Raw genomic sequence first — 13,221 nt, 5'->3', positions numbered from 1 at the left:
GCCCACTCCACCAACAACACGGCACAACCGGACACATAACATGGGACTTTACATCCCACAACACTGGAATCAGTGATGAAATCCGTGATTAATGTCGTTGTCCCACTGAAATCATAAGAATCGTCCATTCAGGTGTTTTTAAATACGAGCTCTCTCCCACAAGTGGCGTCACCCACACACTGCCGTCAACAGAGAATTCTAGAGCTGAGCTATCCCATTGGTGCGAAGTGATGTCAATCACTGGTTACACACAATAGCGGATGGAGAGCATCCAAGAGGGCGGTAACCCCGCTCCCTCAGCGAGCACCCCGTCAAAGCGGAGCCAACCCCAAAGGAAATGTCCCTCTTTTTGATTTATTTCCATTTCCCTCCGAGGGAATTTTCGGCGCTTCTGAAGTGTCTACTGATGTATCGCTGAGAGTTTGAAGGAAACCGCTCGGCCTATCGGCTTGAATCAACTCCCGGGGGAGTTAGAGATCCCGGCAGAAGACGGAGTGGAGGGGGATTTTATTGAAAGGATACTGGTGGTGTGAGAAGGAGCAAACACGATATTTGTCCCGGTGGTTATAGGAGGGGTTCAGCTGTGGAAATGTCTGAGACCACGGTGTTGCTGAGTTGGAGGACAAACACCGAAAGACTGTTGACCTCCAAGTCGGGCCAATGGTCTGGAAAAAGTGGGGATAGGAGTGGTGTTGGGGGGCAATGATGGACTGGCCCGGGATCTTATTGAATGACAGTACAGGCTGGAAGTGCCGACTGATGTGCTCCTGTTCCTGTTGTCTCTGTGTTTAAGGAGATGGAATAACCAAATCCTTCCCGGGTCTGCAAGATGTTTCAGTGTGTGTTGTAAGGACCGCTGGTTGGAGCCCAGTTTTTCCCAAACTGTATCAGCAATCTGACCGAGGGACCAAATCCAACATTTCTTAGTCTGTTGTAGACACGAAACTATAGTTATATACTGATAATGAAACAAATGTATATTAAGATATTGTTAAGGACATAGAACTTATATCTCTACATTGTTAATGAGATTTCTAAGTCTGTTATTGATACATTATATATATATATATATATAATATATATAGTATTGATACATAATATGTATATTATATCATTGCATACAACCTGTATTTAAAAACATAAAACACATTTCGATATTGTTAATGACAGAGAATCGTATTATTTGTGTTCCGTGTGTTATCTGAATGTACTTGCCTGTGATGCTGCCACAGGTCAGTGTTTCTCTGTCCCTGTACCTTCCCGTACTTGTGCACTTCGTTATGAATTCCACAGGACCCCACAAAACTCAATGAGATTTGATTATCATCTTGTCATCTGAGTGGGAGAAATGTAAAGAGACAGTACACTGTTAAATACAAGAACCTGAACATTGTTGATGAGCAGAGGGATCCTGGAGTCCAAGTTCACCGCTGCCTGAGAGAGACTACTCAGATCGACAGAGTGGTTAAGAATGCAAATGGTATGCTTACCTTTACAATCAAGGCGTTGATTTCAAATGTCAGGAAGTTATGTTAAAGCTCGAGTTAGGCCACATCTGGAGTGTTTCATACAGTTCTTGTAGCCTCAATCTGGGAAGAATGTCGAGGCTTTGGAGCGAGTGCAGACGAGGTTTACCAGGAAATTTCCTGGATTACAAGGCATGCATAATTTCAAAGGGCATGTGCAAAAGTTTACATTGGTTCGTTCTAGCTTTTTCACTTTGGGATCATTTATATCATAGTATGCACTGCAAATTCAGTCTATTTCTGTAGGACCATCAGTGATTGTCCTTGATGTGTTCTTCCACCAAGTTCTATCTGCTCATTCCGTGCCATTTTGTTCATATTGTATCTGTATCTTATCAATAATTATATATCAGCAATCTTTCTCCTACTCTCACCTCATTGTGAAGTATTCTGCCTTACTGAGTTATTTTCGCGCTCAGTGTTTGTTACCTAGAACTAGAAGAAGATTTATTGAATGCAGCACGAGGTAGGGTAAAGGCAGCCATTTCAAATTTTAGTTTCAACGGTATGAAAAGGCAGCTGTGTTAATTTTATATAAAGACACTTAACAGGGCAATGTCAGGGTAGCAGTCTGTCACCTGAAGTTTAATTGAAGTTGGATAACGCAATAAGACAATGGTCCGAAAGACAAGAGTAAATAAATAAGACAATAATTTCAAAAGAAAATTTCGAGTTTTGGAATGGCCGAGCCAAAGCCCTAACGTTAATCCCATAGGAATGTCGTGGAATGGCCTGAAGCAGCAGTTCAGGCAAGAAATCCCACCAACATCCCAGAGTTGAAGAGGGTTGACTGTGTGTACTGAATGAAGAGAAAACTAATGATGGTCCCTTTTCCATTCTGGTTCCATCTGCTCATTCCCCACACATCTTCGTTAAACTCTGTCCAGCCTGTAACCCACCATCCCAATGATATACATCAACCATCTTGTTTAACCACTGTCCAGTCTGTGTCCCACCATCTCAATGATATATATCAACCATCTTGTTCAACCTCTGTCCAGTCTGTATCCCACCACCTCAATGATATATATCAACCATCTTCTTCAAAATCTGTCCAGTCTGTATCCCACCACATCAATAATATATATCAGCTATCATGTTCAACCTCTGTACAGCATTTATCCCACCACCTCAATGATATATATTAACCATCTTGTGCAACCCATGTCCAACCTGTATCCAACCATCTCAATATGTATCAACCATCTTGTTCAACCTATGTCCAGTCTGTATTCCACCACCTCAATCATATATATCAACCATCTAGTTCAACCTCTGTCCAGTCTGTATCCCATCACTTCAATGATATATATCAACCATCTTGTTCAACCTCTGTCCAGTCTGTATCCCACCACCTCAATGATATATATCAACCATCTTGTTCCACCTCTGTCCAGTCTGTATCCCACCACCTCAATGATATATATCAACCATCTTGTTCAACCTCTGTCCAGTCTGTATGCTCTCACTTCAATGATATATATATATATATATATATATATATATATATATATATATATCAAACTTCTTGTCAATTTCGGATCAGTCTTTATCGCATCAATAATTACAATTTTAGGTTCAACGTTACAAAATGGCGAAGTGTTAATCTTGACAGCATTTAAAGTGAGTCTGTTATTGCATTTTTTTGTCATTTTTGAAGACCCACATTCTCTGTTGCCAGGGTAACCGCCCATGTAACTTGCAGGGAGTGGTGCACATTTTTATCGCTCTCTGGTCACGGTCTCTCAATGAGAGACATGGGCCTCGGGAGCAGATGTGACAGACTGATAGTGGGGTGGGGAGGATTTTGTGAGTAGTGAATGTAACGACTGTATTAACTCTGTGTTGGAATGAAGACGAAACTAATGAATGTGGGCATTACATTTCTGCAACGTTGTTCAGGCCGTCACAAACATCCTGTAATCAGTCAATAAGTGTGCATAATTTAAAGTAAAAGGAGAAAAAGCTGGAAACGTTCAGCAGATCGGGCAGCAACTTGGACAGTCTCAGTTCAGATACTGGGTCTTCCACAGTTTCTCTTTCCACAAATCTAATCTGATGAAACGAGTTTCCAGCACTGTTATTTCAATTTTATATTAAAAACATTTTATTCCTGTCAGCCTGCAGGAAATGTGATGACCAGTTATGCTGGGCAAGACCTGATTTAACAAAAAGATCATGATAAATTGAATCCGGATTAGTTGCAGGGGACAATGTGAAACGTATCCCCGGTATCTGGTGACTCACGCCCAGGTTTTCCAGCCTGATCATTGGTCCAGTCAGATGACCATCAGGTTCCCATTCTGCCATAAGTTGACGCAGTGTTAGTTTTTGAAATCTGATTGGCCGAAACACTGCATCATATTACCGGTAGCAAGGAGTCCTTGGAGAGTTGCTGTTTGGACTGTAATCATTGAAACTACTACTGTCTCCTCATTGTGAATTATTTTGCCTCACTATCGGTGTTTATTAACTAGAAATAGCAGAGGATTTATTAAATGCAGCCTGAGGTAAGGTAAAGGCAAACATTACAATTTTAGTTTCAACGTTATAGAATAGCTGTGTGTTAATTTTATATCAAGTCATTTTACGGGAGAATGTCAGGGTAGCACTCTGTCAACTGAAGTTTAATTGAAGTTGGATAACGCAACAAGACAATGATCCAGAAGACAAGAGTAAATAATAGAATAATTACAAAAGAAAATTAGAATGGCCGAGTCAAAGTCCTAACGTTAATCCCATAGGAAAGTTGCGGAATGGGCTGAAGCAGCAGTTCCGTCGAGGAATCCTACCTCGAAGCAGCAGTTCCGCCGAAGCAGTTTTGTAAGGCGGAATGACATAAAATTCTTCCAGGCCGATGTGCAGGAAGATCAGCAGTTAACGGAAGCATTTGCTTGAAGTTATTGCTGTACGGGGGATTGGGGGCGCGGCGGGGGTGTGGGGGGGGGGGCTTCACACCAATTAATGAAAGCCAAGGTTCACAGACTTATTTTGAACAAGTACATGCAATATTGAATGATGTTAATATTGTCATAACGAGACTCACAGCGTTTAAAACTGACCCTGTTGTTTACATTTTCGGTCATTTTTGGAGAGCCGCTTTCTGCATTGCCAGGATAACAGCCCATGTGACCGGTACGGAGTGGTAAACATTTTTATCGCGCTCTCGTCACCGTTGCTCAGTGAGAGTTAGTAGCGTCAGGAGCAGATGTAACAGACTGATAAAGGGGTGGGGATGATGCTGTGAGCATTGACTGTGTGTACTGAATAATTCCTGTGTTGGAATGAAGAGAAAACTAATGATGATCCCTTTTCCCATCTGGTTCCATCTGCTCATTCCCCGCGCATCTTGTTTAACCTCTCTCAGAACTGTAACCCATCACCTCAATGATATATATATAAACCATCTTGTTCAACCTCTGTCCATTCTGTATCCCACCACCTCAGTGATATATATCAACCATCTTGTTCAACCTCTGTCCATTCTGTATCCCACCACCTCAGTGATATATATCAACCATCTTGTTCAGCCCCTGTCCATTCTGTAACCCACCACCTCAATGACAGTCTGTATCGCATCAATAATTACAATTTTATTTTCAACATTACAAAATGGCGAAGTGTTAATCTTGACAGCATTTAAAGTGAGTCTGTTATTTCATTTAATTTTTGTCATTTTTGGAGAGCCACTTTCTCTGTTGCCACGGTAACAGCCCATGTGACTTGCAGGGTGTGGTGCTCATTTTTATCGCTCTCTGGTCACGGTCCCTCAATGAGAGACATGGGCCTCGGGAGCAGATGTAACAGACTGATAGTGGGGTGGGGAGGATGTTATGAGCATTGACTTTATCGACGGATTTATCCCTGTGTTGGAATGAAGACAAAACTAATGAATGTGGGCATTACATTTGTGCAACTTTGTTCAGGCCGTCGCAAAGATCTTGTAATCAGTCAATAGTTGTGCATCATTTAAAGTAAAAAGAGAAAATGCTGAGACCGTTCAGCAGATCGGGAAGTAACTTGGACAATCCCAATTCAGATACTGGCTCTTCCACAGTTTCTCTTTCCACACGTCCTATCTGATGAAACAAGTTTCCAGCAATACTATTTCAATTTTGTATCACAAGCATTATATTCCTGTTAGCCTACACAATTGTGCTGGACAAGACCTCACTTAACAATAAGATAACGATAAATTGTGTCAGTTTAGCTGCAGGAGACAATGTGAAACGTATCGCTTGTATCTGGTGACTCACGCCCAGGTTTTCCAGCCCGATCATTGGTCCAGTCAGATGATCATCAGCTTCCCGTTCTGCCATAGGTTGATTGAGTGTTAGTTTCTGAACTCTGATTAGCCGAAACACTGCATCATTTTATCGGTAGCAAGGAGTCCTAGAGTTGCGGTTTTGGCTGTAATCCTTAGTACTTATACAGATAGGACACGATGTTCCTCCTTCCAAATGAATCAGAAGTCTCAGGCATCTGGACATTGGTTGTGGGTATATGCCTGAATACACCACTTGCTGTGAGATGTGTGGACGATGTGCGAGGCTTCTGGCGTCGGTAAGGGACAGGTTCAGCTGTGTGACCCTGTGAGGCTGGGTCATGGGATATCATAGTTTTAGATCAAGTAAAATGGACCCGGGGGTCAACTTGCCCAGGTTTATGATGTGTTGAGCGAGTATTTCTGGTCTGTGGGATCATTGTTCAAACCGTTTAAACAAACCACAACTTTTCGCACTAAATTGTTCTGGTATCAATTTGCCTGTTGTTCCTGGGAATCTGTTCAGTGCAGTTGTTGCTAACAAGGTCCACATGAATAATCTCAAGAATGATCGGCTTTATGTATGAGGAGCATTTGATGGTTCTGGACCTGTGCTCAATGGAGTTCAGAGGGGCAGTGGGGGTGGTGGGGGGATGTATGTTTAAGTAAACATACCGAATGCTGAAAAGCCTGGATACAGTGGACATGGAGAGGATGTTTCCATTCGACAGGGAGTCTGTGATCTGAGAGCACCGTCTTAGAATAAAGACGCCTGCTTTTAAAATTATGATGACAGACAGGCAGACAGACATACTTTATTGATCCAGAGGGAAACTGGATTTCGTTACAGCCGCACTAACCAATAATAGAGTAGAAATACTGCAAAATAAAACTAGAAATAATTAATTAATAATAAGTAACTTATGCCAGGGGAAATAAGTCCAGGACCAGCCTATTGGCTCAGAGTGTCTAACTCTCCGAAGGAGGAGTTGCCAAGTTTGATAGCCACAGGCAGGAATGACTTCCTATGACGCTCAGTGTTACATCTCGGTGGAACGAGTCTCTGGCGGAATGTACTCCTGTACCTAACCAGTACATTATGGAGTGGATAGGAGACATTGCCCAAGATGGCATGCAACTTGGACAGCATTCTCTTTTGAGACACCACCGTCAGAAAGCCCCACAACATCACTGGCCTTACGAATGAGTTTGTTAATTCCGTTGGTGTCTGCTACCCTCAGCCTGCTGCCCCAGCACACAACAGCAAACATGATAGCACTGGTAACCACAACCTCGGAGAACATCCCCAGCATCGTCCGGCAGATGTTAAAGGACCTCAGTATCCTCAGGAAATAGAGACGGCTCTGACCCTTCTTCTAGACAGCCTCAGTGTTCTTTGACCAGTCCAGTTATTGTCAATTCTTATCCCCAGGTACTTGTAATCCTCCACCATGTCCACACTGACCCTTTGGATGGAAACAGGGGTCACCGGTGCCTTAGCCCTCCTCAGGTCCACCACCAGCTCCTTAGTCTTTTTCAGATTAAGCTACAGATGATTCTGTTCGCACCATGTGACAAAGTTTCCCACCGTAGCTGTGTACTCAGCCTCATCTCCCTTGCTGATGCATCCAACTATGGCAGAGTCATCAGAAAACTTCTGAAGATGGCAAGACTCTGTGTTGTAGTTGAAGTCCGAGGTGTAGATGGTGAAGAGAAAGGGAGACAGGACAGTTCCCTGTGGAGCCTCAGTGCTGCTGACCACTCTGTCTGACACACAGTGTTGCAAGCGCACGTACTGTGGTCTGCCAGTCAGGTAATCAATAATCCATGACACCAGGGAAGCATCCACCTGCATCACTGTCAGCTTCTCACCCAGCAGAGCAGGGCAGATGGTGTTGAACGCACTGGAGAAGTTAAAAACATGACCCTCACAGTGCTCGCCGGCTTGTCCAGGTGGGCGTAGACACGGTTCAGCAGGTAGACAATGGCATCCTCAACTCCTAGTCGGGGCTGATAGGCGAACTGGAGGTGGTCTAGGTGGGGCCCAACCATAGGTCGGAGCTGCTCTAGAACAAATCTTTCCAGGGTCTTCAAGATGTGGGAGGTCAATGCCACCGGTCTGTAGTCATTAGAGCCGCTGGGGCGCGGCGTCATCGGTACAGGGACGAGGTAGGACTTCTTTCACAGCACAGGAACCCTCTGGAGACTCAAGCTAAGGTTGAATACATTGTGAAGTACTCTACATAGATGGGGGGGGGGCCCAGGCTTTGAGCAGCCTGCAGCCTTGCTTGGGTGGAGACGTTTCAGCTGTATTCTCACCTGTTCAGCTGTGAAGCCCACCGTGGTGGTTTCAGATGTAGGAGGTGTGTAGTCACGAGAGCAGGGTAGGGGGCTGTGAGGAAGGGTAGGAGTGGACAGTGGTGTATGTGCTGGTTGGGAGCCGACAACAGAAGAATCATGTGGGGGATGGGCAGGGGCCACAGTGTCAAATCTGTTGAAGAACAGGTTAAGTTCGTTGGCCCTGTCCACACTGCCTTGAGCACCTCTGTTGCTAGTTTGCTGGAACCCAGTGATGGTCCTCATCCCACTCCAAACCTCTCTCATGTTGTTCTGCTGGAGTTTCCACTCAAGCTTCCTCCTATACTTGTCTTTAGTCTCCCTGATCTTGGCTTTCAGGTCCCTCTGTATTGTCCTCAGCTCCTCCCTATTTCCATCTCGAAACGCCCTCTTTTTAGCGTTCAGGATGTCCTTAATGCCCTTTGTTGCCCATGGCTTGTTATTTGAATAACAAAAAACAGTTCTTGCCGGAACATTGCAGTCCACACAGAAGTTGATGTGACCAGTGATGTACTCAGTGAGCCCATCAATGTCCTCTCCATGTGGCTCACAGAGTGCCTGCCAGTCTGTCACCTCAAAACAATCCTGGAGTGCCTCATAAGCCTCCCCCGACCATTTCCTCACTAACCTCGAGGTTGCAGGTTTACTTTTCACCAGAGGCACGTAGCAGAGTTTGAGATGCACCAAGTTGTGTTCTGACCTTCCCAGTGGTGGAAGAGTAGAGGAGCTGTACGCATCCTTAAAAAGTGAAATACTTAAGGGAATCTGAGGGGTAACTGCTTCACTCTGAGGGCGGTGCGAATGCTGAAAGAGCTCCCAGCCGTATTAGAGATGAAGGTTCAATTGTAGTATGTAAGAGATGTCTGTGTAGGTACATAGGTGAGGGTGGTCTAGAGGGCTATGGTCTGGGTGCAGGCTGATGGTACCGGACCGAACATAGCACGGAATGGACGGGCTATGAGTCCTCTGTCTGTGCTCTAAAGGCTCTATGAATCTACATTGAAACTTCTACGCATAATCGACATTTGTTGCAGACGGGTTGTGTCCAACAATGCGTTTTTATTTTGGACCAGCGTCTGGACTGCTGGAAGTTCTGTAGAGCTGGAACCACCGTGAGATTGGCTGAATGCACCTCGACAGGGTAAATACAACCAGTGGAATTTTAGTTTCACCGTTACAAAATGGCTGAATGATCATTTCATCTTTGCCATAATAAAATTCAGAACATGTCACGTTGAGTATTATTTCCTTTTTCAGTTATCTTTGCAAGCCACTTCCTCCGTCGCCAGGGCAACAGCTCGCTGGAGCTGCAAGGAGAGTTGAACATGTTTATCTCTCTCTGTTTACTGACTCTCAGCGGAGAGACAGGGGCCTCAGCAGCCAGTGTTGATACAAGGATGCTTTGATCATTTACTGTGCGGGACGGATGATGTCTGTGCTGGAATGAAGGAACAACTAATGATTGTAGGGATTGCATTTATGCGATTCTGTTCAGTGTTTCAAACATCTTGCAATCAGTCAGTGTTTTGTGCATCAAAAGAACAAAAAAAAACCTCTGTACTGAGTTTCCAGTGCTATATTTTCAATTTTATATTTAAAACATTTTGTTCTTGTTACACGACGGGGAAAGTGGCTGTTAATTGACCTGGGCTTGATGACTCTCGCCAATAAAATAATGAACAAATGTGCTCAATGTAACTGAGGAGAGAAGTTGAAATGTATCAGCACCCTCTTCGTGACCCAGTGTCCATGTTTCCCGGCTGATCTCCATCCAGACAAAGGATCATCAGGCTCCAGTTCTGTCACGGGTTGGTGTGGGAGTGTAAATTTTTGAACTGGTATTAGCTGAGACACTGCCGCATATTACCGGCAGTAAAGAGCCCTGGGAGAGCTGGTGCTTGAGATACAATCTTGGGATGGAGGCTCCGGGAATATGGGACTGTTAGTGTTTGGGCTTCGGTCTACGTCGGTGCTTTTACAGATGCGGCTCGATATTCCTCCTTCCTCAATGAAGCAGACGTCTCCGGGGGTTGGATATTGGTAGCGTGAATCTCTCAGTGTGTGATCTGGAAAAGATGTGCGAGGCTCTCGGTGAGGGCTGTGACCCTCTGAGGTTGGATCCTAGGATACCACACATGTTTTGACCCAGATAAAATGAACCGGGGATCAAGTTGTCCGGTTTTATGAGATGTTGAGCGAGTATTCCTGTTCTGTGCTCAGATGTTTGGTTCTGAATTTCCTTTGAAAGCGAAGCAGAGAATGAGTTCCCATTCCATCCCTCACAGGGAGAGGTTGTGATTAAATACGCGGTTTAGTGTTTGCACCAGTAGAAATAGCCCGGGGTTTCAGAAATCAATTCACATTTGGAAATTCCTCTTCACTGTCACCTGTCTATCTGCCAGTGGGAGTCAAAGGGAAACTCAAGACGCTGAAGATAGAACAGAACATGGAACAGTACATCACAGGAACAGGCCCTTCGGACACAATAGTGTGCCAAACCAGCTGAAAAGTATATCAACACCCACCCCAAAAATCTCCTACCTGCACAATGTCCATATCCTCTCAATCTTCCTCACACATCTATCTAAACGTCTCTTAAAAGCCTCCGATGTACTTGCTTCCCCCACCATAACAGACAGCGCATTCCAGGCATCCACACCTCTCTGAGTAAAACAACTTACCCTCACATTTCCACTGCATTTACTCGCTCACACCTTCATTGCATGGCCTCTGGTATTAGACATTTCTAACAAGCGAAAAGATGCTCCCTGTCTACTCTGTCAATGTCTTTCATAATCTTATAAACCTCTATAGATCTTCCCTCAGTCCCTACCGCTCCATGGAGAGCACCCCAAGATTTTCCACTAAAAACTGGATGAATCCATTCTGACGAAAGGTTAGGAAACTGAATCGCTATCTTTTTTCCTCTCCCCACATCAATTCCTTACCTGCTGAGCGTTTCTTGTGATTCTAGTTTCTCTTTATTACATTCACCCTGGAACATTTTATATCCTCTGTGAATGGAACAGTGCACCTGCGCTCGTTTTGTGAGAGTTAATAGAAGAGTAAAGACACCAGATTTTTCCCAGTACATTATCCTTGTACCAAATGTCCTGTTTTTCACGGAAATGTATTCAGTACAGTTGTTGCTAACAAAGTTCACAAAATAAGCTGAGGAATCATAAGCTTTATGCGTGTGGAGCAAAGATGGCCCTGGGCCTTGTTCGGGGGGGGGGGGGTAGATAGGGCGGAAGTGGTTATTTACACCAACTGAATAACAGCAAGTCTGGATGCAGTGGGAATGGACAGGTTGTCTTGATTAGACGGAGTGTCTGGGATCTGAGAGTGCTGCCTCAGAAATAAAGAAGCTTCACTTAAAAACTGAGCTGAGAGAAATTTCTTCAGCCAAAGGTTGGGGGGAATGTGAAATTTGATGTCACAGAGGGGGGTGGAGGCTATCGTTGGGTATATTCACATTCTGGGTTGCTAAATAGGTTGAGTGTTATAGCAGGGAATCAAGAATAATGTGTTGGAAAAAAAAATCCTCCATGAATGATTAAGGAACAGACTAGAATGACCGAGTCATCGAATTCTACTCCGATGTATTATGACTTGTATCTTATACCATGACTGAGCGATGACTTCATTGTATCCCATCACAAACAAGAGAAAATCTTCAGACGCTGGAAATCCAAGCAACACACACAAAATGCTGGAGGGACTCTGCAGGCCAGGCAGCATCTATAGAAGAGAGCAGCGTCGACATACAGATGCTGCCTGGTCTGATGAGTTCCTCCAGCATTTTGTGTGTGTTCTTTTGCATCCCATGTCAGGCTTTGTAAAGTGTGAGGGACAGTTACAGATTTCTTCACTCGGATCATGATATATGCGTTCAATATTTAAATTTCAGTTTAATGCTTTGTTCTCATTTGTATTAGTAACATTCTCTATTCTCTCTGGTTAAAGTTAGACCTGCGGTGAGAGGTTTATTGGAAGAAAAGCCGACGACTGGAAGCAAACCAGAACTGAAGATGCGGGAACAGCAACAATTGAACCAGCCCGAGGACTGAGAGCATCAACTGGAGAGAAACCTTCATTGATTCCATTGATTCAGTCAGGAGAAAGTTTGGTGAGTTTCATTTACTCTAACACTGGTCCTTTAGACATTACAGTTCTGTACTAAGGAAGGTAGGAAATAGCTGGAGCGGAACTGTATAAATGTAGAAGTGCCAGTTAAGCCAGTTGCAATCACTCCAGGTCTGCAAATGTGTTGTCAACATCAGCTCCGTGAAGCCACGCACAGTCGCTCATATTGTTTGCTCATTTAAACTTGTCACTCCTGATGTTTTCTTGCTTGTCTGTGTTACGTCATAATAATCTCAAAACGCGTTGAGAATTTCCTCCCTTTATACGACGCCGCAACTGCTTCCTGCTCTAGTGATTGCAGAAATGTGGAATTAACATGAACTACAGCAACATGTCATTGACCCCTCTGTCTATTGCAGGCTGCAATGATATACTTACCCTCGAGTGTATCGTCGTGCAAGCCTCTGCTAAGAGCAAACCCTCTTGAAGCCAAATGTCCCGGCACCGCATGTCATTCAGTCCTAACTAGCAAATGCCAACCACTAATGTAAATTTACGTAGCCTGGCGTCATCAAGTATCTTTCTACCAATAAATTGTCAGACCTGTGAATCTGTGATTAAGCAGTAACAGGTTTCGCAATGTTCCCATCTGACCCTGTACCAAAGCATCTGTACTTGAGATGAACGAATGCCCTTGCAGCCAGGACTGCTACAGCTGCCGGGGTCGGTTTAAACTCAGTCATTTCGGGATGGGAAGCAGCGCGTTGAGTCAGATGATGAAGGAGATGATATTAAGTTAGATGCAATGTTCAGATGGACTGTGGGAGGTTTGGCTGTGGACAGGGCATCATGTAGTTAAAAGCAGCAACAATTCCACCCCCAACCCCGTCACTCCCTCTCTCACCCTCCTATTCTTCCTGCCGGTGTTAATCGTGGGAGTTACGAACTCTTTGTACTCACTGGCCAGTGAAATTAAAGCCTTTGATTCCATTCAAAGCCCAGTTTCTT

At 44.3% G+C, this 13,221-nt stretch overlaps 1 protein-coding gene across 1 annotated transcript in view; it reads left to right on the top strand.

Annotated features, from left to right (window-relative positions):
• The window catches only part of LOC140720325 (NACHT, LRR and PYD domains-containing protein 3-like), a 510,894-nt gene that overhangs the window by 433,853 nt on the left and 63,820 nt on the right, over window positions 1-13,221 (top strand). The window lies entirely within an intron of this gene.

Source organism: Hemitrygon akajei, unplaced genomic scaffold (genome assembly GCF_048418815.1).
Source record: "Hemitrygon akajei unplaced genomic scaffold, sHemAka1.3 Scf000041, whole genome shotgun sequence".
Lineage (NCBI taxonomy): Eukaryota > Metazoa > Chordata > Chondrichthyes > Myliobatiformes > Dasyatidae > Hemitrygon > Hemitrygon akajei.
This window is presented reverse-complemented; position numbering and strand designations above follow the sequence as displayed.